Source organism: Felis catus, chromosome B2 (assembly GCF_018350175.1).
Source record: "Felis catus isolate Fca126 chromosome B2, F.catus_Fca126_mat1.0, whole genome shotgun sequence".
Classification (NCBI taxonomy): Eukaryota; Metazoa; Chordata; class Mammalia; order Carnivora; family Felidae; genus Felis; species Felis catus.
The window spans coordinates 115,858,231-115,882,679 of NC_058372.1; the positions used below are offsets into that span (position 1 = coordinate 115,858,231).

At 37.9% G+C, this 24,449-nt stretch overlaps 1 pseudogene; it reads right to left on the bottom strand.

The window, feature by feature from the left end:
* Nucleotides 1-7,438: 7,438 nt before the first annotated feature.
* LOC109500115 lies at nucleotides 7,439-22,540 on the bottom strand (annotated as a pseudogene).
* Nucleotides 22,541-24,449: the final 1,909 nt, after the last annotated feature.

Below are 24,449 nucleotides of genomic sequence, written 5' to 3' on the forward strand. Positions count from 1 at the left end.
TATATTTTAAAAGTAGAACCTCCAGAACAAGAAATTTCTAGAGATCAGAAATCCATATTTGTAGTTAATGTGCCTTGGCTTATGTGCCACATTATACTGCATTTTTTATTCTTTATGTTATGTGTAAGAAAAAAATTTTTTTGGTGTAAGTGGCTTAAGGGCCCAGTTTATTTTTGTTCTCCCTTCCATTGTCAAGTTTATTTTAGAGGTTTCCTCATAGTCACAAAATAGCTGCAGCGGTCCCAGTCTTTGAAACGACACATCATCCAGAAATAGTAGTATTTTTTTTTTCCTGGGGGTTTTAAGCAATAGTCCTAAAATTTATTTTTTAAAATTTAACTTATGGCTGGATTGGCTAAGGTCACACCTTTTGAACCAGTAACTGTGCAAGAGAATGGAAATATACTCACTGGCTTAGGCCAATTGAATGCTACTTTCTCAAATTTAACTTTCCCCAGAACACATGGGCTACATGGTGGAGTGATAGATACCCTAATTGAAAGTAATGTCTTTATGGGGTGCCTGGGTGGCTCAGTCAGTTAAGCATCTGACATTGGCTCATGTCATGATCTCACGGTCTGTGGGTTCAAGCCCTACGTCAGGCTCTGTGCTGACAGCTCAGAGCCTGGAGCCTGCTTTGGAGTCTGTGTCTCTTTCTCTCTCTGCCCCTCCTCCACTTGCACTCTATCTCTCTCTCCCTCAAAAGTAAATAAACATAAAAAAAATTAAAAAGAAAGAAAGAAACTAATGTCTTTAGGAAAGATAAAGGAACAATGGACGCTGTCCAGATGACTAACAAATCCACAACAGTCACTTTTATCAAAATCAGCAAAAAGAATCACAAACATCATAGAAACTAATCTTGGGGATTTTGTAAATATAATTGTACATCTTAAATTATGTTTAGAAATAAATAAAAACACATCCAAGGAACAAACCTACAGATTCTATAGTAATTGCTTGACTTCTTTTCCTCCATGGAACCTCTAATCCCCAAAGGTTTTATCTACTCTTCTATGTAGATTTTCTTGAAGTTTATGGATCTGGAGATCTAAGAGTCTTTTTTTTTTAAGCTTATTTATTTTGAGAGACAGAGGGAGAGAGTACATGAGTAGGGGAAGGGCAGAGAGAGAGGAGAAAGAGAATCCCAAGTAGGCTCCATGCTACCAGAGTAGAGCCCCACATGGGGCTCAAACCCCACAAACCGTGAGATCGTGACCTGAGCCGAAATCAAGAGTCAGACGCTTAACTGACTGAGCCACCCAGGTGCCCCAGGAGATCTAAGGTCTTAAATGACTCTGGTTGTGTGTATTGGGTAATGTGTCCCAAAGGAGAACATAATCAGTTATAAGAATTAAACACTAGTTTCAAAAATATGCCTCCTGATAACTTAGCTCTTAATGACATCTGGAAGACACTTGTCATGTGGTTCCACTATGCTCAGTTCAGACAAGTTTTCATCTGGAAGCACTAATGATATTATTGCATTTCTAGATCTGGCTGAATACTGAATAATGTAAGTATGCCAGAGTATATAGTACATATCAAAGTTGTAGATGGTTTTTATCTCTCCCATTTCTCTGATGCCAGCAAATAACCACACCTCCCTCTTTCTTTCTTTCTTTCTTTCTTTCTTTCTTTCTTTCTTTCTTTCTTTCTTTCTTTCTTTCTTTCTTCTTTCAATGTTTATTTATTTTTGAGAAAGAGAGAGCACAAGTGGGGGACAGACAGGGAGAAAGGAAGACACAGAAGCAAAAGTAGGCTCCAGGCTCTGAGCTGTCAGGCCAGAGCCTGATGAGGGGCTCACCAAACCGTGAGATCATGACCTGAGCTGAAGTCAGATGCTTAACTGACTGAGCCTCCCAGGCTCAGGCACTACCACACCTCCTTCTTTCAAATTGACTTCTAGAACTGACAACTGTGTCTAAAGAGACAAAGAAGAGTTAACAATCTTCTTCTGTCTTTTGGTTTTAGCAAATCACCCTGGATGAGCTGAGGCAAAACTCCAGTTAGAATGAGCTTACGTGGCACCTGAGTGGCTCAGTCAGTTGAGCATCCAGCTTTTGATTTTGGTTCAGGTCACTATCTCAGGTCATGGGATTGAGCCCCGTGTCAGACTCCATGCTGAGTGTGGATTCTCTCTCTCTCTCTCTCTCTCTCTGTCTCTCTCTCTCTCTCTCTCCCTCTGCCCTTCTCCCCTGCTTGCACTTGCTCTCTCTCTCAAATTAAAAAAAAAAATTAATTAAAAAAGAATAAATTTGAGAATAGTAAGCCAGTATTACAATACAAGTTCAGGATGGTTTGTGGTAAAATTCAACAGTTACTTTAAATCCTTCTTTAGGGACAGAAAAACAGCAATTCTGTTTATTGTTCAAATAAATGAAATATAAGAGCTTTGTCCAAAAGTTTTAAGGTTTTAGAGCCAAAATTCTTTGTTTTTTTTTAATACACTTTTATCCACATGTCACAACTACACAGAGCAAATAAACATGGGTTTGTATATGAGTATCTTGGAGGAATAAGAAGGATTAGGAATGAAGAAACACTGTTTAGGTTAGAAAAGATTTCCAGGAAGGACACATCGACAGTGTGCATATATCTTCAGGCCAAACCATGCTTAAATTCTCCAGAAACATTATAGTTCTAATATTTCTCAAAATCCTCCAGAAGAGCAGGCTAAACCAACAATTTGATGGGTGAGATAGTGTATTTGTGTTAAAGGAGTTACTGCTTAGCCAGGCCATTCATGAATTTATTTGTACAAAGGAGAAGAGACTTAGGTGTGGTTTGTACTTGGTTGGAGTGGGAACTGGAAAAGGTGCAGAGACAGACCCGTGGACTCTCTGTAAAGTACTCCATGATCCAAAGGAGACTCCAGCAATGTTGATTCAATACTCTGGTTTAAAATGTGACACACACACACACACACACACACACACACACACAGAGAGAGAGAGAGAGAGAGAGAGAGAGAGAGAGAGAGAGAGATTCCACCTGGTTATTTTATCTGAGTAACACAGCATGACCCAGAAACAGTGAAAACTGAAGGATATTCAGTGTCATTTTGTTCTCTAATGGGTTGGTAGCTTTGTAAGCAACAAGAGAAGCTATCCTCATCCTGCAATAGCATTTTCATGGAGGGCACAGACAGCAGTGGCAGTGTGAGGGGCCATTTACAAAGTGCTTTGGTAGAAGCAAACTTCAGGGAAATGTTGAACTAAGGCCAGAAAATTATTTGTGAGCATATATGAAACAACAGGAGTAGGATATTGGGTGGGGGTGGTGACTATTTTTCATAATGAGAGGGAATCATAATCCAGTAATATTTGAATAATTGCTGTTATTAATAAGATTATTACATATTGGTAAGAGATGCAGACAATAGCCCAGTTCTGAGCTCTATGATACTAAAAACTAAGCAAACAAAAAATGAAGAAAACAAAGATGGTTAATGAATCTCAGGGCAAAGAATGGTATATTCTAGTTATGCTCAGTATTTCAAGAGCTAATTTCCTACATGGTTTTCATGTTAGTTTCTTCTAACTTCACTTGTGTAAATGATCGTAGGTTTCTTGCTTTAAATTTAGAGATTAGTTTGATCACCTGGGATATGGAGACTTAAATGAGTAAAGAAAGACTCAGAGGTCTTTTTTCTATTGTGGGAGTCTAGCACTACATCTGGAAATCTTTAGAGAGTGATTTCTCAGATTGTTTAAAGTCAATAGATTTCAGAAATGTGTAGTTATGAGGAAAAAATGGGATGTCTTTGATGGCTGGCATGAGTGACTTCTCTGCAATTGCCCGAACTCTGATATTTTTTGATGATTTTAAGTAGCAAAATTTTTGTAAAGTAAATTCCAAGTGTGTAAGCTATACTAGAGCTTTTCACATGTTTCTTGTTCTGTTTATAATAAAAATGTTCGTTTCAGGTATTCAACCAAGAACTTCGTATGGAACAACAGATATAGAAGTAAAATAGATAATATTTTCTATGAAATTGCTAAAAAAAACACATGCAGCTTTACCAGTATCATTTTAGGACTGAACTAGGTGTCAGGGTCGGGCTGATTCATCAGGCTCCGCAATTTTTTTTTTCCTCTCACAATCATTGCCTCCATCAACTCTGTTCTAGAACTGCTTTAAACATAAGGGAAGGAAGAGTAAGGATCACTTATGCAGTACATTGAAGCTCAGAATCATCACCATGAGCGCTAATCCAGCTCCCACTTATTTTTTATTTCTAAAAACTGGGATTCTGGCTTGCTCCTGTTGGTAGGATGCATGGATTAATTAAATGAATTCATTATTTTTATGGATACTAACATGTTATTTTAAATTCCCTATTTTAATAATAGTACTCATATGGATTCAGAAAGTTTGTTATTGCCCTTAACTCTATCCTCTACTTTATGTTCTACATGTAGTTGTTTATCAAATTCTGTCCTTTCACTTCAAAAGCTGGTCTCATCTGTTTATCCCAACTCTTATTTTCCTACTTTGGGAATTCCATTGTCTTTTGTCTGCTCATTTGGTATTGTCTCTTATGGGTTTCCATTGCTTTTGGGTTTCCAATTATAATGTGTATTTCAAAACACTCTAGACGTGTTGAAGTTAATATGTGCAAAGGCAGTCATGACCCAGCTGTCAGCTTACCTGCATTAAAATTCTCTACCTTGTTAGACTAACCTTGGGTGAGTTGCTTAGCTACTCTGTTTTCTATTCTATAAAATGGGGACAGCAGTATCTAGTTGTGGGTAATAGGGACAGCACTATCTAGTTGTGAGTAATAGGAGAGAAAATACATGTGAGGCATTTAGAAAATAGCATTCTATAGTGCTGATGAACATAAAACATGATTCTGATCTGCACCCTGTGATGACTCTTCTTTAACCTGCTGAGTATATCTACACTATAACATACAGGAATTTTCACAATGATTCCAGGCTACCTTTCCAGGCTTGTTTCTATGGCCAATAAACATACTCTATCTGCTCTGAAATATATGCTACGTTATAGATGCACACTGTATGTTCCAACTACATATTTTCTCATTTTCTCTTGCTAGAATGATCTTGCATTACTTATTGCCCCCAAAACTTCCATTTGTATTTCAAGACCATAGTCAAATTTGCCTCTGTTTGTAGCTTTTTCTGGCCCTTGCTTTTTTGTAGTGAACATCATTTATGTTTTGTATATATTCCCTTGGTTTGGGCATTTCTTTCCATGAACAATGACCTGATTTCCAATGATCATTTTTATCTACTAGCAGCCTTTGGGCTATTGAACTCACTTTGTCATCCTGTTAGTGAATCTGCTTCACCAAATAAGAATTGGGAAAAAGAAATGAGGTATAGAGATGCCTGGGAATTAACATTCATTGGGAGCAGTGCCTAATTACTAAGTATCATACAATGCTATGTAGAGTGGGGATGTGTTTTGGTGGAATAATCTTGAGGTAGGTTTTAATGTTTTTCCTGGAGTTTCTTTCACAGTGATTGCTTAATAATGTACCCTTTGATGTGTTTCCTTCCTGAGAAAAACTGTTTGCATTCTGTTTCTTGGCTCAGGGTCTATTCTTAGAGGAGCTCACAATAATATACTCCTTCATATACTTTCCATTGCACTCTATACATATTCTGTTTCTTAGAGGATTTTATTATAAAACATTTATTAGTTTTTATCTGTTCTGCCACTTCCTCTGGATCATGGGATATTCTAGGGTCACATCACATTTATCTTTGTATTTCTACGATCTTAGGCTGGACTTGGCCCCTGATGGATCTTCAATAAATTATTCGCTATCAACATGAATTGGAATTATCCTTTGTGTTGTCAAAGTATTTTAATCACTCTTTTTATTCTCTGCCTGCTTTAGGCTTGTGGAGTGTTCGACCCTGCCTTGACCTTATGTGTCTCCTTCAGGGACTGAAATTTTGTCCCCCAAACCCAGACTAAGGGCTTTGCCTTCTAATCAATCACTGTTTTCTGTTTGTTTGCTTGTTTGTTTGTTTGTTTTCTGATTCTGCTTTCCTGGCTTGTCTTTCCTGAAGAAAAATAAAGGGAGAAAGAAATTAAGAAGGAAGAGGGAGGGAAGTGAGAGAGAGAAAGTAAAAAAAAGGGGGGGGGAAGCACAGAGCAAAAATGAGAAGTGGGACAGGAGAGAGAGAGAGAGAGAGAGAAAAGAAAGAGAAGGGGAGGAAGAAGTAAAGAGAAGGGAAAAATTAAAATGGAGAGGAGTGTTTAAAGTTCATATTAGGTCCTCTTTCTGTTTTCAGTAAAGTAGAAGAGGAAATCAACAGCTGATATCAAGAGACATGAAAACGTAGGTTTGAGTCGAATGGGAAGGGCTTCCTAGCCTGATGAGAAGCATCACGTAGATGGATAAACAGTGATGAGCCAAAGCACTGGATTTCTTCACTCAACAGACAATTACAGAGCACCGATCATGTACCATATCCCACACCAAGAGGATTGAGACCATTGTAACTGACAAATAGGGCAACTCTATTACCTTCTGTTGGTCCTTTTGTTCTGAATTCTTGGCCAAGCTACCTCAAAATGCATATAAATAATACCATTGACCTAAAATACGAAAATACTCCTAAAAATTCTGTTAAATAAATTATTTAAGCCTTGAGAATAGCATTGCTTTATAAAATGTAGTTGTTATCAATGTCAGAATCTATCATTTTACTATTTTATGTCCAGTAAAGAGAAAAGTACCTCTGGCAATATCACTTTCTTTATTATCTTTGCTATCCAGAAAGTGGGATATTGAGTCATTGTCCCAAAGCAGAAACAAAAAATGTCTGCTTATTTCTACTCTGAGGTTTACGATATATTCTAAAGTAAAGTGTAATTTTATAACTATAGTCTTCTGACCCAATTTCACAATCCTAAGAAATTTTAGGCCTATGGCAAAAGTCTTAATCTAATGAGTCTGGTTTAAAATTCAATCATAATGTTACATTCTTCTTTCATTTGACATTTCCTCGGCACTTTATCAGTTTTCTCAAAAAGATAAGCAATATTCAATGTCAAAATTACTATACACTCTGGACTTGTGAGAAGTTAATTATGCAACTATAAACAATGCCCATAATAGTAAGAGGATGGATTTGGTATCTGACAGACCTGAAATATAATTTTTTCTGCCACTTATTATCTGTGACCTCAGAAAATCTATTTAACCTCATTGTGTTTTAGTTCTCCAAAAATGGGGAAAATATAACATAAGAATTTAATGAATTAAAAGATAGAAAGTTCATAAAACAATGCCTGACATTGACAGGAATTTGACGTTTATATTGAATTTATATTGAGTATTTGCCTGTTTGTTTGTTTAAGCTATCCATTAAACAGACCATTGTCCTCTAAACAGGAAATTCCCTACCTAAAAGCCCTTGGGGGAACAGAGTTGACTTTCCTCTAAAGAAGTTTAAATGGCAGGTATCTGCGATGCCTGCATGTCTCGCCTCTTTTCCGTGCACTTAGGCTTGGAAACCAAATGCATGTAGCCTATACTTTGAGTTTTGGGATAATGATGCAAAGAAATATACAGAGAAGTCAATCTGTTTGGTGGAAGGCAGAGACAACTACAGGAGCAATAACCAGGAGAGGCAGCAGTAGCAGGAGCTTTGACAGTGACCTCCAGAATTGTTAGTGGTGCTTTCTGTGGCTTTGAACATCCAGGAGTGGCAATAGCAGTACAAGTGGCTAACTCGTAGGGTATGATTTGGCTGCTGTTCTGGTTTGTGTGGCCTCTGTCTGGTTCTCCAACCCCCACTGAAATACCTTTTGAAACATTCTTTTATCTTCAGTGTCGTTTTGTTGCTTTCAGTGAAGATCCTCGACCAATATAAAATTAGGACCAGAAACTTTTGCAGTCAACAAGCCTAAAGGAAAATGGTCAGGGAGGGGAGGAGCACCTGAGCACAGGCATGTTACAAAGTCTGGGATTTGTTAACTGGCCTAAAGGCAGAAAAAAAATCGAGCAAATATTAAAGGATAGAACCTTGGTAGCCAATGGCATGTGGTACTGAACCACTAATTAAATTATCCCCTGGAGTCATCTACCATAAAGTAACAATTCAAAGCAAGGCTGTGAGAGACCAATGGCTGTTACAGTAGAGTATGAAGGGAATTTTGAGGAGTGTGAGAATTTTTTGTTTGCTAAATGCATGAATCTTAAATCTTAAAAATGGATGGTTTGCTCAAATTTCAAAATTCTTGGCTTAAGCCTGTAAATAAGAGATTTTCTATGTCCATGTTAAAATGAGAAAAAAAGTTATCTTTTGTTTCACAGAGCTTTGGAAGAGTGACAGGGTGTAATAAATACATAATATAAATTAGTCATTATTATTATTGCTGATATTGAAATCATCCAGCCTACATGACTTGTTTTACTTGTTTGTCCATGGAAAATTTGGGTAACTAATTTATGAAACCACACACACACACAAAAAAAAAAAGAAAGAAGGAGAAATGACTATGTCTAGAATAGTTTGAAGTAGAAATGCAAAAAGGAAAACAGATGGGCAATATCCAGAAAGAAAATTTTTCTCAGTATTGCCCATCTGCTACTCTTTGCTCGCATGCTTTGCAGTAATATAAATTTTCAAACAGCCAAGCAATATAATCCTCAATCTAGTTTAATTTATGTTTACAGCTCATTGGCTGCTGGCAAGGGGATGGTTAGATTCAGATTTGATGATAAAGCCATATAGTCCTCATGTTTATCCCATGAGAGGCAAAGCTGTACAAAAGATTAAAATTAGTAGGAGGCAATTATTCTCCTTATTAATCAATTCTAGACACACTTGGCAGCTTGTCTCCAGCAACAGAAGTGCAATTCAAATAAGGGTGGTAGAGACTCTTCAACGTTAGTTTAATTGAAAGTGTCAAGTTCTTTTTAGTAGGCTGTAACCTTCTTTGCCTAAGAAAATGTTAAGGTTAGTATTTTTCGTATGAAAATGACATAGTTTTCTAAAAGCACCATCAGTATTCATTCTCTTATTAATTTAAAGTATGCTTATTCACACTAAAAGTAAACAGAAGATTATATGATTCAGGAATGAAAAAATAATGTGTTTGTCTCCTAGTGGGGGAAAAGTTGGTACAATTTGGTTTTCTTTTAACTAATGGCCAGTCACCTAACTCCAGATCAGATATCAGATGACAGCTTTTGAAGACTAAAGGCAGGACTAAAATAAAATTGTCATAGTTAGTGAATAGTTACCAGTTTTTACAGAAATAAAGATGGTAAGGGATAAAGTCTACGTATTACTAGAGCAGTGGATCATTTTTCTGTTTTAATCAGTCAATTCACACACTTAGGGATGCATTTTTAGAACGAGTGACTTTTACTTTTAATACAGAAGAGGAAAGTAGACCAAAGGCATTTCCTTTCCTCTCTTTTGATGATTCTTGGTATTTGTAGGGATGGGCATGTTCTAACAGAGTCGATAACAACTTTAAACTCCCGAGGTCTTATAACAGCAAATGTTTATATCTCACTTCTACTACACGTCACTCTGAGCCCTAGGTCTATGAGTACTGGCTTATCTGGAACATTGCTGCTAGTCCTCATGACAGAGTGGGGGAGAGCATGGTGAAGCAAGCAGGGTGACAGATACCCTCTTTCTTATCTCACTGACCAAAGCAAGTCACACAGCAAGCCCGAGCTTAACATAGCGAGGAGGTGCAAACCCCCCACCGGCAGGGCCATCGAATATCCTTTGCAGTGCTTATCACAGTGCATAACCAAAAGAAGCCTTGTGAAATCCCTGCAGGACCACACTGGAAATGTGCAAGGGGAAAAGAATTTTAGTTGTGTTAAGTCGTCTCTCTAGTGTGGGAAGCGGGAAAAATGATCAAATAAGAAAAAGAAAAGTTAAAACTGATCTTTTAGACCAAGGATCCTATCTATCTCTTCCCAAACTATGCTGGTTAAGATATTTTGAGGGTGTGTGTCCTGAAAAGAACAGAGGTGCTCGAATTTGGTAAGGGCATTTGTGTACTAACTTAAAATTACAAGAGTCCATCACATCATTTTGTTTCACGTTATCTTTTTTGATATAAGTGTTCTTTCAGTTGAAAATCTCTATAGTACTACACTAGTTATAATGAATCTATAAGTACTCTGTCATTCTTTATGTATCCCTTTGTATAATTTTTGCCTGCATGTAGGTCATGGAAACATTTTGATCTCAAATTATGATAGGATATAAGGTAAAATAGGTTGGTGGGAAATTTGGATTACAAAGGATATTATTTGACACTTAAGATATAAATTTCAACCCTATTTTTCTTCTTCAGAGGAGTACTGACTCAGGGAACATTCTATATTCTTAAAATGGAAGTCAAGGTTAATGGTGCATTTTACGTTTCATATAAGGGTGTTAAGTTTATCTGCTGTAGCAGTTATATTAAAAAAAAAAAAGAAAAACAAAAAACAAAAAGTGAAAAGAGCACATTTTCTCCAACATGGTAGTAATGGGGGGCAATTAAGTCAGTTAAGTATCTGACTTCGGCTCAGGTCATGATCCTGTGGTTCATGGGTTCAAGGCCTGCGTCAGGCTCTGTGCTGACAGTACAGAGCCTGGAGCCTGCTTCAGATTCTGTGTCTCCCTCTTTCTCTGCCCCGTCCCCACTCATACTCTGTCTTTCTCAAAAATAAACATTAAAAAAATTTTTTAATGGTAGAAATGGTTTTACAGTATACTTTATAATTTATGTTATGTATAAATTGTGTGTATACGTACATATATATAAATGTGAATTGATTAGTCTTTGAAAATTTTTCATCTCTTCTGTGGTAGATTTCCCTTAATTATACATTTAAATATCCACTTTCTCTTGGACTCTCTGCAAGAAGGGGTAGACCCCCCTTTCACTTGCCCGTTTTTAAAATTTTATTTATGTTGAGGGAGACAGAGCACATGCAAGGGAGGGACAAAGAGAGAGAGAGAAGGAGAGAGAGAGTCTCAAGAAGGCTCCAGGCCATCAGTGCAGAGCCCGATGCGGGGCTTGAACCCAAAACTGTAAGATCATGACCTGAGCCTAAATCAAGAGTTGGACACTTAACTGATTGAGCCACCCAGGCGCCCCTCACTTGCCATCTTGTTCCCAATGAGGGACATGGATTACTAACACTCCTGCCACTTCCAGTCCTCACTCCCGCTCCTCCATGGAAGGAGGAGTGAATTATCTGATCAATGAAATGGGGAGAGGAAATCGGGCAACTGAAGCTAAGGCTTTTCTATTCTTGGTACTTGCCTGTCTGTTCAGGTTGTTCACCTCATAAATAAATTTGACTTGGGTGGGCTCTGTAGGGGTGGGGGGGTGCTTGTAGTTCCCGAGAGTTGACTGTAAGTGGGATAAGTGTCTAGCTCAGGGGTTGGTATTAAGAAGTTCTCACAGTTACATGATTAAGCAATGTTCTCAGCAATGGTGCTGTCATGTATACTGATTGTCCATTTCTCCTCTGACTTCTTCATCTTTTAGTTGATTCGGAACTCAGGCAAGGAAAGCATTGCTCTTCTTCACACCCTGACTGTCTACCCCCCTTCTCACCACCCCCACACTTTGCTCACTGCTGCAGACTAACTGCTCTTCAACACCTTGTTATTCTATCCAGTCTTCATATTCCTCCTCTCCCTGTTGAAGTGGGGTTTCTGGGGGTGGGACTGTCATCTATATTTTCAGAAAACTACATGGAGTTTTTGGTGTGCTCCCAGGTTAATGAAGATACTGACTTATATCAGTTATATTTATTACATACATCCTTCAAGTTTGCATTTATAGTTTTATTTTATTTATGATTTTTGCAATTTACTTATAAAGGCTATTCATCTTTTTAATCTTTTCCCATTTTACCCTCGTCTATCCTAAGAGCTGAAAACTATCTTGTTGATTTTAGTGTTTGAATTTTAAAGTATGTCATTTAAAAACCACTACAAAAATGATTGATGAATATTTGCATACTGTTTAAAAAAGTCTTCATTTGTACAGAAACATACATAGTAAAACACGAACATTCTCCATTGTTAACTTTGCATCCTTTTATGTAATGATTGGGTTCAATATGGTACAGGTAGATATAAATTTATATTTCTCATTTGAATTTAAAAATACATGTTACATAGTAACTCTTTAAACTTAATACATCTTGGTGAAATTTTCATGTCCAAAGACCTCTTTTTGATAATGGCATTGGATTGTACAGAAAGGACTGATGACATTTTTTCTAACCATTTTCTGATGGATAGACTTGAGGTTTCTGATTATGTATCACTGTGTATTAGTCGTGCAATGATCATCCTTGTATCCGTGTCTTGTTGCTAACTCGTGCAAGTATAGGCTTTCTTCTCTAAGACGATCTATGAGCTCCTAAAAAACCAAACGTTCTTTAAGATAGTGCAGTTAAGATACCAAGACATAAAATAGGGTTCTGGCAGGCCACTCAATAGTTATGCACCTTTGAAACCAGAATGCCAACAAAAACAAACTGCTACCTGGGGAGATTGTGTGGACTTCCTAGCGGAGAGATCTCTGTGTGCCTGGAGGCTGGTACCATGGATGTGAACATTTAAAAAGAAAATTTTTTTTTTTACATTCATTTATTTTTGAGAGACAGAGCACAAGCTGGCGATGGGCAGAGAGAGAAGGAGACACAGAATCCGAAGCAGGCTCCAGGCTCTGAGCTGTCAGCACTACGCCCTACAGGGCTCGAACTCACAAACGGGAGATCATGACCTGAGCCGAAGTTGGACGCTCAACCGACTGAGCCACCCCGGTGCCCCGTGGATGTGAACATTTTTAAATATCATTAAATGCACACGCTGCAGGAATGAGAAGTGTGCGGATGAGGTGGCGCTGTGAGCTGGGTGAGTGGCACGAGGGTGGGCTTGGGTTTCCGAACAGCCTGCCTTAGGGTGAGTGACAGAGGACTGAGGGCGAACCATCAGGGGAGAGATAAACCTGGGTGTAGGCTGGTTTTTAATTTTCTAGAAATAGCGCTGAATGGAGTCCTGATACTACTGCATCTGTGCAGCTCTGGACTGTTTCTTTTTCTCCTTCAAGTTGTATTTCTACTCATGCTTTCCCTGGAAAAAATAATGTATAAACCTGCACAACTTCTGTGCGCTATTTGCATCTATTCCCTTATTTATGAATCAAGTATGAGTAATTCACATTCAAGAAACATGGGCTGAGGTAAAACAGACTGTGTTTATGAAACACATGTTTCTGCAAGTGGAATAATTGGGTCAAAGGCGATGCATGCTTTGTGCAGATTCTGTCAAATCGTTCCCCTAAAGGATGATAATAATTTACTACCACAGAGTATGTCAGTTTTTCTTGTATTATTTTGTATTTTCACAAGCACTAGGGATGGTTGACTTTAAAATGTATTTTCTTATTTTTTTCATTTTTTTATTAAAAATTTATTTTTATTTATTTTTTTTTTTGACAGAGAGAGAGAGAGAGAGAGACAGAGCATGAGTGGGGGAGGGGCAGAAAGAGAGGGAGACACAGAATCCGAAGCAAGTTCCAGGCTCTGAGCTGTCAGCACAGAGCCTGATGCCGGACTCCAATTCACGTTAATGAGATCATGACCTGCACTGAAGTCAGGCGCTCAACCGACTGAGCCACCCAGGCGCCCCTGCTTTAAAATTTTTTGATCACCTTTTTTACCCATCAGAATTGAAGCAGATTTCATTACTGCTTTCATTTAGATTTCTGAGATAACTAGTTGAGCAATTTTTACATCATTTTTAAAGTTTGAATTTTTATTTTTGTGAATTATTTGTGCATCTTCTTCGCCTAGTTTTATACGGGGTTGTTTGCTTTCTTGTTAGTGGTTCACAGAAACTTTTTGAAAACAATGTATATAAACCATGTACCCATTAAACATTTTGAAAAAAAATTTCTTACAGTCTTTTGCAGATAATTCAACTTTACAAGTGGTTTCTTTCATACGAAAGTTTAACACTTTTCCGTGATCAACTTTGCTAATTTTTCTCTTGTGGTTCTAAGCCTTCTGACTTGTTCAGGAAGAACTTTCAAACCTCTGTACTCTTAACATATTCTCTCATATTTTTTATTTATACTTTTCAAGTGCTTTTGTTCAAGTGCTTTTTTCAAGTGCTTTACTAAAATTTGAATCCATATGGTACTTATTTTCATGTAAGGTATGCAGTACTAACCTAATTTCGTTTTTTTTCTTAATTGATAGTCAATGGTCACAGTACCATTCTTTCTCCACTAATTCATGAATATTTATAAATCTAAATATACACTATTCAATTGATTTATTTCCCCATTGCTGAAGTGTTAATATCTTTCCTGCTGCTGGTGGTGGTGGTGGTGGTTGTTCTTCTTCTTCATCTTCTTTTCCTCTCCCTTCACCTTCCCCTTCTCTTTCTTCTTCTTTTCTCCAGTTTCCAAAAGTTTTTTTATTAAGATTTTATTATTTTTTATAAATTTTTTAAAACATTTATTGATTATTTTTGAGAGAGACAGAGTGTGAGTGAGGGAGGGGCCGAGACAGTGGGAGACACAGACTCCGAAGCTGGTCCCAGGCTCTGAGCTGTCGACATGGGGCTTGAACCCACGAAACGTGAGATCGTGACCTGAGCCAAAGTCGTACACTTAACTGAGCCACCCAGGCGCCCCTAATATTTCATTTTCTTAAGTAATCTCTATACCCAACATGCGACTTGAACTCACAACCCTGATATCGAGACTTGCATGCCCCACCAACTGAGCCAGCTAGGAGCCCCCAGCTTCTAAAAGTTTTTAAAGTCAATATGGTTCAGAAAAGGATCATCGATCCTGTTGCCTTCAAGTTAGTGTAATGAAGAGCTGTATCCAGTGGCACATCATATTGTGCCCAAGGAGACAGCTGCTTTGTTTACCTCTTAATATATGGATCCCATCATAAGAACAAGACATGTAGTTGATCAATTGTTAAGGCTTAAACCATAGGCTGATTTCTTCTTCAGGACTTTTTACTGAGTCACTGCCATGAATGATGTCCCTGACAACTTAAATACAGAAGTTCCCTGACTGAGAATCTGCTACATTAGTCACCCAATTTCATTCCCAGGCCCACCACCACCACGGCCACAACCAGGCTTTAGTTCATGTACTTCACCAGCTCCAGGAAGAATGGGATCAATATAGTACTGCTTCAGGTGTTCCTCAGAGACCCAAAGGAACATTATGTTCATGATATGGAATCTCTTTTGCATGAAGACCTTAATGATCTCTCTTATCAGGCCTTAGTGCATCCCGTCTGGCTTGCTTGTGATGAAGGTACGTTGGGTGTTGGCTAGGATATGAGAAGCTGGTGGAGGCTGGCTGAGAGGTGTCCTGCTGTGCCCGAGCACAGTCCTGGATCTTCTTTTTTTGTTTCAAATCAAATTTTGTTTTGGCTTCTCGTAAGCCATTTTTTTTTCTTCCTTCTGGAAGAATGTTAGAGTGTCAAACACACTTTCCTTGACCAAGATTTGGTCAGGATCTTCTGAGCCCCCTTTTGGACTAGGCCTTGACCTTGGGCATCTTTCACCATCTCTGCAGAGTTGGGTTTTAGCAAGAATCCTGCTAAGTCAGTGTAGAGACACCTCATATACTTAGTATCTGATCGCCTGGGATATCTGATCAAATTCTCCACTGGCACCCTTGTCTAACCTCAATATCTCAATCACCCTGGCCTTCAGAAAGAATCCTGTTAAGTCTGTTTAGCCAGAATCTGCCTTCTCTTGATATCTCCTCTTAGTAATTTTCCATCCATTGACTACCTTGTCCCTATAAATCCACTTGTTCTTATGGTATTCAGAGTTGAGACTGAGCTCTCTTAGCTGCTGCAAACCCACCATTGCAGTAATCTCCCCTTTTAAAGACTTTTTTTTTTTTAAATTAACTTATTCTTGAGAGAGAGAATGAGAGAGCGTGTGAGCAAGGGATGGGCAGAAAGAATCCCAAGCAGGTTCTGCACTGTCAGCATGGAGCCCAATGTAGGGCTTGAACTCACGAACTGTGAGATCATGATCTGAGCTGAAATCAAGAGTTGAACGCTTAATCGACTGAGCCACCTAGGTGCCCTGCAGTAATTCATCTTGAATAAAGTCTTAATTTCCATCCTTAACACATGTCAGAATAAATTTTTTCTTTAATAAGACTCAGCTTTTAAGATTTCATAAATAATTATAGGATTGAGGCACCTGGGTGGCTCAGTTGGTTAAACCACTGACTCTTGGTTTCAGCTCAGGTCATGATCTCACTGTTCGTGAGTTCAAGCTCTGTATCAGGACCTATGCTGACAGCATAGAGGCTGCTTACAATTCTCTCTGACCCCCTTTCTTTCTGCCCCTCCCCTGCTTGCTCTCTCTGTCTCTCTTTCTCAAAATAAATAAATAAACTATAAACAAATAAATAATTCTAAGATTTTAACTGGCATTGATTAATCTTGAGAAGAATTGGTATATTTACTATTTGATTCTTTCTTCAAGAAACATGGTCTGTATGTCTATTTCAGTAGGTTCTGAGGACTTGCTTTTTCTTTTTTTAAACACCTGTTAGAAGTCTTATTTTCAGGGTCCTGGCTGACTCAGTTAGTAGAGCATGAGACTCTTGATCTAGGGGTGGTGAATTTGAGCCCCACATTGGGTATAGACATTACTTAAAAAATAAAATCTTTAAAAAAAGTCTTTTATTTTATCTATTATAGGTCTAGGATATATGCCTATGCACACATACACAGGTAAGTAGTTTTGTTTTGTTTTTTAATATAATTTATTGTCAAGTTGGCCAACATACAGTGTATACAGTGTGCTCTTGGTTTTGGGGGCAGATTCCCATGATTCATCACTTACATACAACACCCAGTGCTCATTCCAAAAGTGCCCTCCTCAATGCCCATTACCCATTTCCACCCATCCCCATCAACCCTCAGTTTGTTCTCTGTATTTAAGAGTCTCTTGTGAGGGGTGCCTGGGTGGCGCAGTCGGTTAAGCGTCCGACTTCAGCCAGGTCACGATCTCACGGTCCGTGAGTTCGAGCCCCGAGTCAGGCTCTGGGCTGATGGCTCAGAGCCTGGAGCCTGTTTCCGATTCTGTGTCTCTCTCTCTCTCTCTGCCCCTCCCCTGTTCATGCTCTGTCTCTCTCTGTCCCAAAAATAAATAAACGTTGAAAAAAAAATTAAAAAAAAAAAAAGAGTCTCTTGTGGTTTGCCTCCCTCTCTGTTTGAAACTATTTTTTCCCCTTCCCTTCCCCCATGGTTTTCTGTTAAGTTTCTCAAGTTCTACATATGAGTGAAAATATATGATATCTGTCTTTCTCCAACTGACTTATTTCACTTACCATAATACCCTCCAGTTCCATCCATGTTGTTGCAAATGGCAGGATTTCATTCTTTCTCATTGCCACGTAGTATTACATTGTATATATAAACTACATCTTCTTTATCCATTCATCAGTTGACATTTAGGCTCTTTCCATGATTTGGGTATTGTAAGTGCTGCTATAAACATTGGGGTACATGTACCCTTATGAATCAGCACTCTTGTATCCTTTGGATAAATTCCCAGTAGTGCTATTGTTGGGTCATAGGGTAGTTTTCTTTTTAATTTTTTTAAGGAACCTCTACACTGTTTTCCAGAGCAACTGCACCAGTTTGCAGTCCCACCAACCGTGCAAGAAAGTTCCCGTTTTCTCCACATCCTCACCAGCATGTGTTGTTTCCTGAGTTGTTAATTTTAGCCACTCTGACTGGTATGAGGTGGTATCTAAATGTGGTTTTGATTTGTATTTCCCTGATGATAAGTGATGTTGAGCATCTTTTCATGTGTCTGTTGGCCATCTGGATGTCTTCTTTGGAAAAGTGTCTGTTCGTGTCTTCTACCCATTTCTTTAGTGGATTATTTGTTTTTCTGATGTTGAGTTTGGTAAGTTCTTTATGGATTTTGGATACTAACCCTTTATCCGATATGTCATTTGCAAATACTTCTCCCATTCCATCGGTTGCCTTTTAGTTTTGTTGACTGTTTCCTTTGCAGTGCAGAAGCTTTTTATCTTGATGAGGTCTCAATAGTTCATTTTTGCTTTTATTTCCCTTGCCTTTGGAGACATGTCGAGCAAGAAATTGCTGCAGCTGAGGTCAAAGAGGTTGTTGCCTGTTTTCTTCTCTAGGGTTTGATGGTTTCCTGTCTCACATTTAGGTCCTTCATCCATTGTGAATTTATTTTTGTGTATTGTGTAAGAAAGTGGTCCAGTTTCATTCTTCTTCATGCTGCTGTCTAGTTCTCCCAGAACCATTTGCTAAAGAGACTGTCTTGTTTCCATTGGATACTCTTTCCTGTTTTGTCAAAGATTAGTTGGCCATACATTTGTGGGTCCAATTCTGGGTTCTCTTTTCTATTCCACTGGTCTATATGTCTGTTTTTGTGCCAATACCATACTGTCTTGATGATTACAACTTTGTGGAAGAGGCTAAAGTCTGTGATACTTCCCGCTTTGGTATTCTTTTTCAACGTTACTTTGGCTATTTGGGGTCCTTTGTGTTCCCATACAAATATTAGGATTGTTTGTTCTAGCTTTGAGAAGAATGCCGGTGCAATTTTGATTGGGATTGCATTGAATGTGTAGATTGCTTTGGGTAGTATTGACATTTTAACAATATTTGTTCTTCCAATCCATGAGCATGGGATGTTTTTCCATTTCTTTGTGACTTCTTCAATTTCTTTCATAAGTTTTCTATAGTTTCAGCATACAGATCTTTTACATCTTGGGTTAGATTCATTTCTAGGTATTTTATGGGTCTTGGTGCAGCTGTAAATGGGATTAGTTTCTTGATTTCTCTTTCTGCTGCTACATTATTGGTGTATAGAAATGCAACTGATTTCTGTACATTGATTTTGTATATAGGAAAGTAGTTTTAAGCTTTAGTAACATCAGAAGTATCACAAGTTTATAAAACACATCATTTAAAAGTTTAATTATTTGAATTTCTTTACATTTATTTTGTTTGAGAATTTTAATAAGTATTAAATTCTTTTTTGTCATTGTTTCCCATCTTTAATGAGAAAGACTAGAATAAAATAAAAAACTTATGATTCACAAAATTACATGCATATACTGTAAATGTAAGTAAATAAACTTTCAAATGTTTTTGGGGGGTAGATTTGTAGAATCTATACATCTGAAGTTATCAAATCTTAAAACTGCACCAAGACATTTGAACACTTTGTCTATGGATTTAGAATAATTTGTACTAAATGTCACGTCGTATAAATTCTTTACAAAACAGACAAGTGTCATTTAGATAGAAGGGAAAGGCATTTCTTGTCATTTTATCTTGAAAATAAGACTAAAATTTAAAAAATGGAAATTTCTCTGATTTTTATCCAAAAAAGAAGTATCATTTTACCTGCTATTATTTTGGATCTACTAAAGAATGAATTGAGAGTGTTTTCCTGTAAGTTTTTACTGACAAAATTATATAAAAACATGATATGAAATCAGTTATTTCACATTTGATTTTTGTAGCAGAGTCTGAAAGCAGAACACTTTTGCTCATGTATGCAACCTCTGTTTGCTAAACATTTTGATCTTAAAACCATTTTGTTTAAAGCCTTCATTTTGTTACTATGGTTCTTCATCTTCTCTTATTAAAAATTGCTAATTTTGAAAAGTCTGGTCTGTGACTTGTACAGTTCCCCAAATCACTTTAATGGACTTCATACAGTGTTACAAATTTTGCATGATTCTCATTTATATATTGCAATTGATTTATATTGCATTTTTATTCTCTTATTTGAAGTAGTAGCTAATAATCAGTAAGACACTGACTGACAAATAATTTTGTTTGATATGCCAGGATAGATATTTCACTTAAGTCCAGGAACTAATTTTATTTTATTTGTTTAAATTTTAAATTAAACTAAATTATTAAATTAAATTAAATTAAATAATTTTTTAAAACATAATTTATTGTCAAATTGGCTTACATACAGCACCCAGTGCTCATCCCAACAGGTGCCCTCCTCAATGCCCATCATCCATTTTGCCTCTCCCCCAAACCCCCGTCCACCCTCAGTTTGTTCTCTGTATTTAAGAGTCTCTTGTGGTTTGCCTCCTTTCCTCTCTGTTTGTAACTATTTTTTCCCCTTGCCTTCCCCCATGGTCTTCATTAAGTTTCTCAAGATCCACATATGAGTGAAAACATATTATATCTGTCCTTCTCTGACTGATTTATTTCACTCAGAATAATACCTTTCAGTTCCATCCACATTGCTGCGAATGGCATGATTTCATTCTTTCTCATTGCCAAGTAGTATTCCATTGTATATATAAACCACATTTTATCCTTTCATCAGTTGATGGACATTTAGGGCTCTTTCCATAATTTGGCTATTATTGAAAGTGTTGCTATAAACATTGGGGTACATGTGCTCCTATGCATTAGCACTTCTGTATCCCTTGGGTAAATTCCTAGTAGTGCTATTGCTTGGTCATAGGGTAGTTCTATCTTTAATTTTTTGAGGAACCTCCACACTTTTCCAGAGTGGCTGTACCAGTTTGCATTCCCACCAACAGTGCAAGAGGGTCTGGAACTTATTTTAAAATTGAGCTATTAAAATAGACTATTTTAGGGCACCTGGCTCAGTCAGTGGCAACTCTTAGTTTGGTTCCGGTCATGATCTCACAGTGTGTGTATTAAAGCCCTGTATCCGGTTCCATGCTGACAGTACAGAGACTGCTTGGGATTCTCTGTCTCCCTCTTTTCTCTCTCTCCCTCCTCCACTCATGCTGTCTCTGTCTCTCTCAAAATAAATAAATCAAATTAATTTAAAAAATAAAATAAAATAGACTATTTTAATGTCAGAGTTATCTAATAATGACTATATTAGGTAACTAGACCCTCATAGCTATGGGGACATAGAAAACTTCTACTTAGATTATCATCACACCCTTTTATCATACAAATGTCATCTTTTATATTTCTCAGTCAACTTCCTTTTTTGTTAAGTTATATATTAGATATATTTCTGTCAGGACATATGGATATATTTTATCCTTTTACTGGTGTATATACTACATGGGTTTATCTAGTCTTTTGTTGGTCACTTTTGTTAGTGAAATGAGAATATTTCCCTAAAATAAGTATCAAGTGGATTTTCTGGGGTGAGATGATAGCTATTTTATACTTTAATATATATTATCAATTTATGCTTCTCAACATATTGGTCAATGACATGCTTTCACGGACAGTGTATGAGCTCCCTATATCATGCTTTGTTCAATTCTTGAATGTTTCAACTTCTTTTTTGCCAACCTGATGGAGGAAAACTGGCATGTAATTGTTGCTTCCATACAAGCCGACAAAGTTATATGCCTTTTTATAAGTGTATCCTTATTTGCATTTCCTGTTTTGCCAATATTCTCTACATATCCTTTGCCCTATTTTCTGTTGCATTGTTCACCTTTCTCTTCTTGACTTCTAAATATTTTATAGATTTTAGGTACTAAACTTTTTTCTCATATACGTGAACATGTGTTTTCTACTTTTCTGTTGCTTATCTGATCATTTTATTTATTTAATGTTGACATTGCTTATGGCTTTTGAATTTGGGGATGTTAAGAATGCTTCCCTACCTCTAACTATGGTTCCTTCTAATGTGTTTGTGACTTTATTTTGAACAGTTTTAACAGCTTCTTAATCCACTGGAAATTTAATTTTGTTAAAGTGTAAAGTGAGGAAACCCTGTGGGCTCCATCTTTTAAATTTTTTTTTAATCTTTATTTTTGAGAGAGAGAGAGAGAGAAAGCAGGGGAGCAACAGAGAGAGAAAGATACACAGGATCCAAAGCAGGCTCCAGGCTCTGAGCTGTCAGCACAGAGCCTGACGTGGGGCTCAAACTCACAATCCCTGAGTTCATGATCTGAGTTGAAGTCGGACGCTCAACCAGCTGAGCCACCCAGGCTCCCCCCTGTAGGCTCCATCTTTAAAATATGTACAGAATCTTTTATTTCTTTTCTCCTCTGCTACTCCTCTGGTTCAAGCCACCACCACAAATTCTGGATTTCTGCAGTGGCCTGCTAAGTGATCACCTTGTACCTACATGTTCTCTTGACCATTTGTTTTCTTTCTTTTAAGTCTGTTTATGTATTTTTGAGAGAGAGAGAGAAAGAGAGCATGAGCCTGGGAGGGGCAGAGAGAAAGGGAGAGAGAGAATCCCAAGCAGGCTCCATGCCATCAGTGCCGAGCCCAGATCATGGCCTGAGCTGCAATCAAGTCAGCGCTTAACCAACTGAGCCACCAGGGTGCCCCTTGACAGTCTGTTTTCAGCACAGCAACCAGAGTCATCTTTTAAAAATGTAATATAGCAATAGCTGCCCCTTTAACTCAAAGTAAAACCAATGTCTTTAAAATGATCTGGCCCTATCATTACCAACCTGTCTCCTACCACTTTGCCCACCTCTTCTTCAGTCCCTTACCATCTTCAAGAGTTGGCATTGGCTTCCGTTTATCCACCATGTTCAGATCACACACACGACCTGCTTTCTACCTATAGTAGTGGCTTGCTCTGCCTGTAGGCACGGAGCCAGTTGTTGCTGTGGCAGCTGCTTTGCTTTAGATTGATGTTCCCACTGTGCCTGCTACTTCTCATCCCTCTTTTTTTTTTTAAATGTTTATTTATTTTTGAGAGAAAGAGAGAGAGAGAGAGAGAGAGAGAGACAGAGCATGAGTGGGGAGGGGCAGAGAGGGAGACACAGAATCCAAAGCAGGCTCCAGGCTCTGAACTGTCAGCACAGAGCCTGACCTGGTTCGAACTCACGAATGATGAGATCGTGAGCAGAGCTGAAGTTGGACGCTCAATGGACTGAGCCACCCAAACACCCTTCCTCATCTCTCTTTAATGTACAGGTCTAACCTTCCTCTTGCCTCCTGTTTTGAGATTCCCTATTGTGGTTGACCTTCAAGACATTGGCAGTAGTTCTCAATTTTACTCGGCATTCACACATGTGCAACAAAGAAATGTGAGGGGCTGGTTCCTAAATGATGAAGTTTGACATGGCAGGGATGGGAGAGAGTGGACAAATTCTTCTCCCTTCTCCCTCATATTGATGCAGGGTAGTTTTATGTGATGTCTCTGAACATGCCTCATATAACTGAGCACTCATTGTGCCATAAAGCTGTGTCCAGCTCAATAATGCTCTGTCTTAGTTTGTCCTATCTCATCTTCTGTTTTACTCCATTTTCCCAGTGTTCCTTCTTCCCTGGGATTGTATTTCCCAATAAAATGCCAGCAAAAACATGTTTCCTTTACAGTCTGTTTTCTAGAGACATAAGACTAAGACAAATATCTCTTCACATGTCACATTTTCACTGATGCCCACCCCAGGTGCTCATTCACAGCCCTAGCCCATCTCCCTGCTTTGCTGTATTTATTACTACTTAATGGGTGATGTACATAATCATCATGTTAATATTTTTATCTGCTCTCCTTCCCCAGAATAACAGTCTTAAGGCTATAGAAAAACAAACACCTTAGTCTGTTTTGTTGACAACAGTATCTCCAGCACTTAAAACAATGTCTAACATACAGGAAGGCCCTCGATCAGTATCAGTTGAGTGAACTGAAAGAGTGAGTGCTGGCATTAATGCTATTGACCAAATGTGATGCCCCTATTGTCACCACAATGCATTTGAACTTGTCTTTGCTTCTTTCTATCATTACCTGCAGGTTGGAAGGCCTGATATGGTGGGAGCACCTGGGTGGCAATGCTTAACAACAGTCTTGCCCACATCAGTTTTCAGAAAGTTTTTTGTCTTCTGTATTGGGCAACAAGGCTCCTCCTACCAAGCATAAAATAATGGCTGGCACCCCCAAACACAAGTTAAAAAAGAGAGAGGGGAAAAAAGATAAACATTCCTTACAGAATGGCATTACATTTATAAATTAATTTGGAATGATTCTTTATAATGTTGAATATTCTTCTCCAAGGGCATGCTACGTGCCTGGGTGGTTCACTGGTGGAATTCTCATCTTCCAAGAGACCAAGCTAAAACCCTTTTGTCTCCTTTTTAGGTTATTCTGAGTTTTGGAAATATTGTTTCACATATGAGTTGTATGCATTTCTTCTTACATTGATTTCTAGATAGAATTTTTCACAATGAGTTTGAATAGATTCTCATTTTCTGGCTGATTGTTTTTGGTATATAACACAACCATGTTTATTTCCACAGTACATTCATATATATCTTCCTTACTGTATCATTTGCCACTTTTTAAAATTGTCAATTTTTTTTACATTTAATCCTTAAATTCATTTGGGATTTTATGTATGGCGTTTAGTGAAGATCTAACTAAATGTTATTTTTTTTTCCAAATGCTCAGCCCACTGTCTAGGCCTTATAGCTGAATACTCCTTTTGTCTTCTCA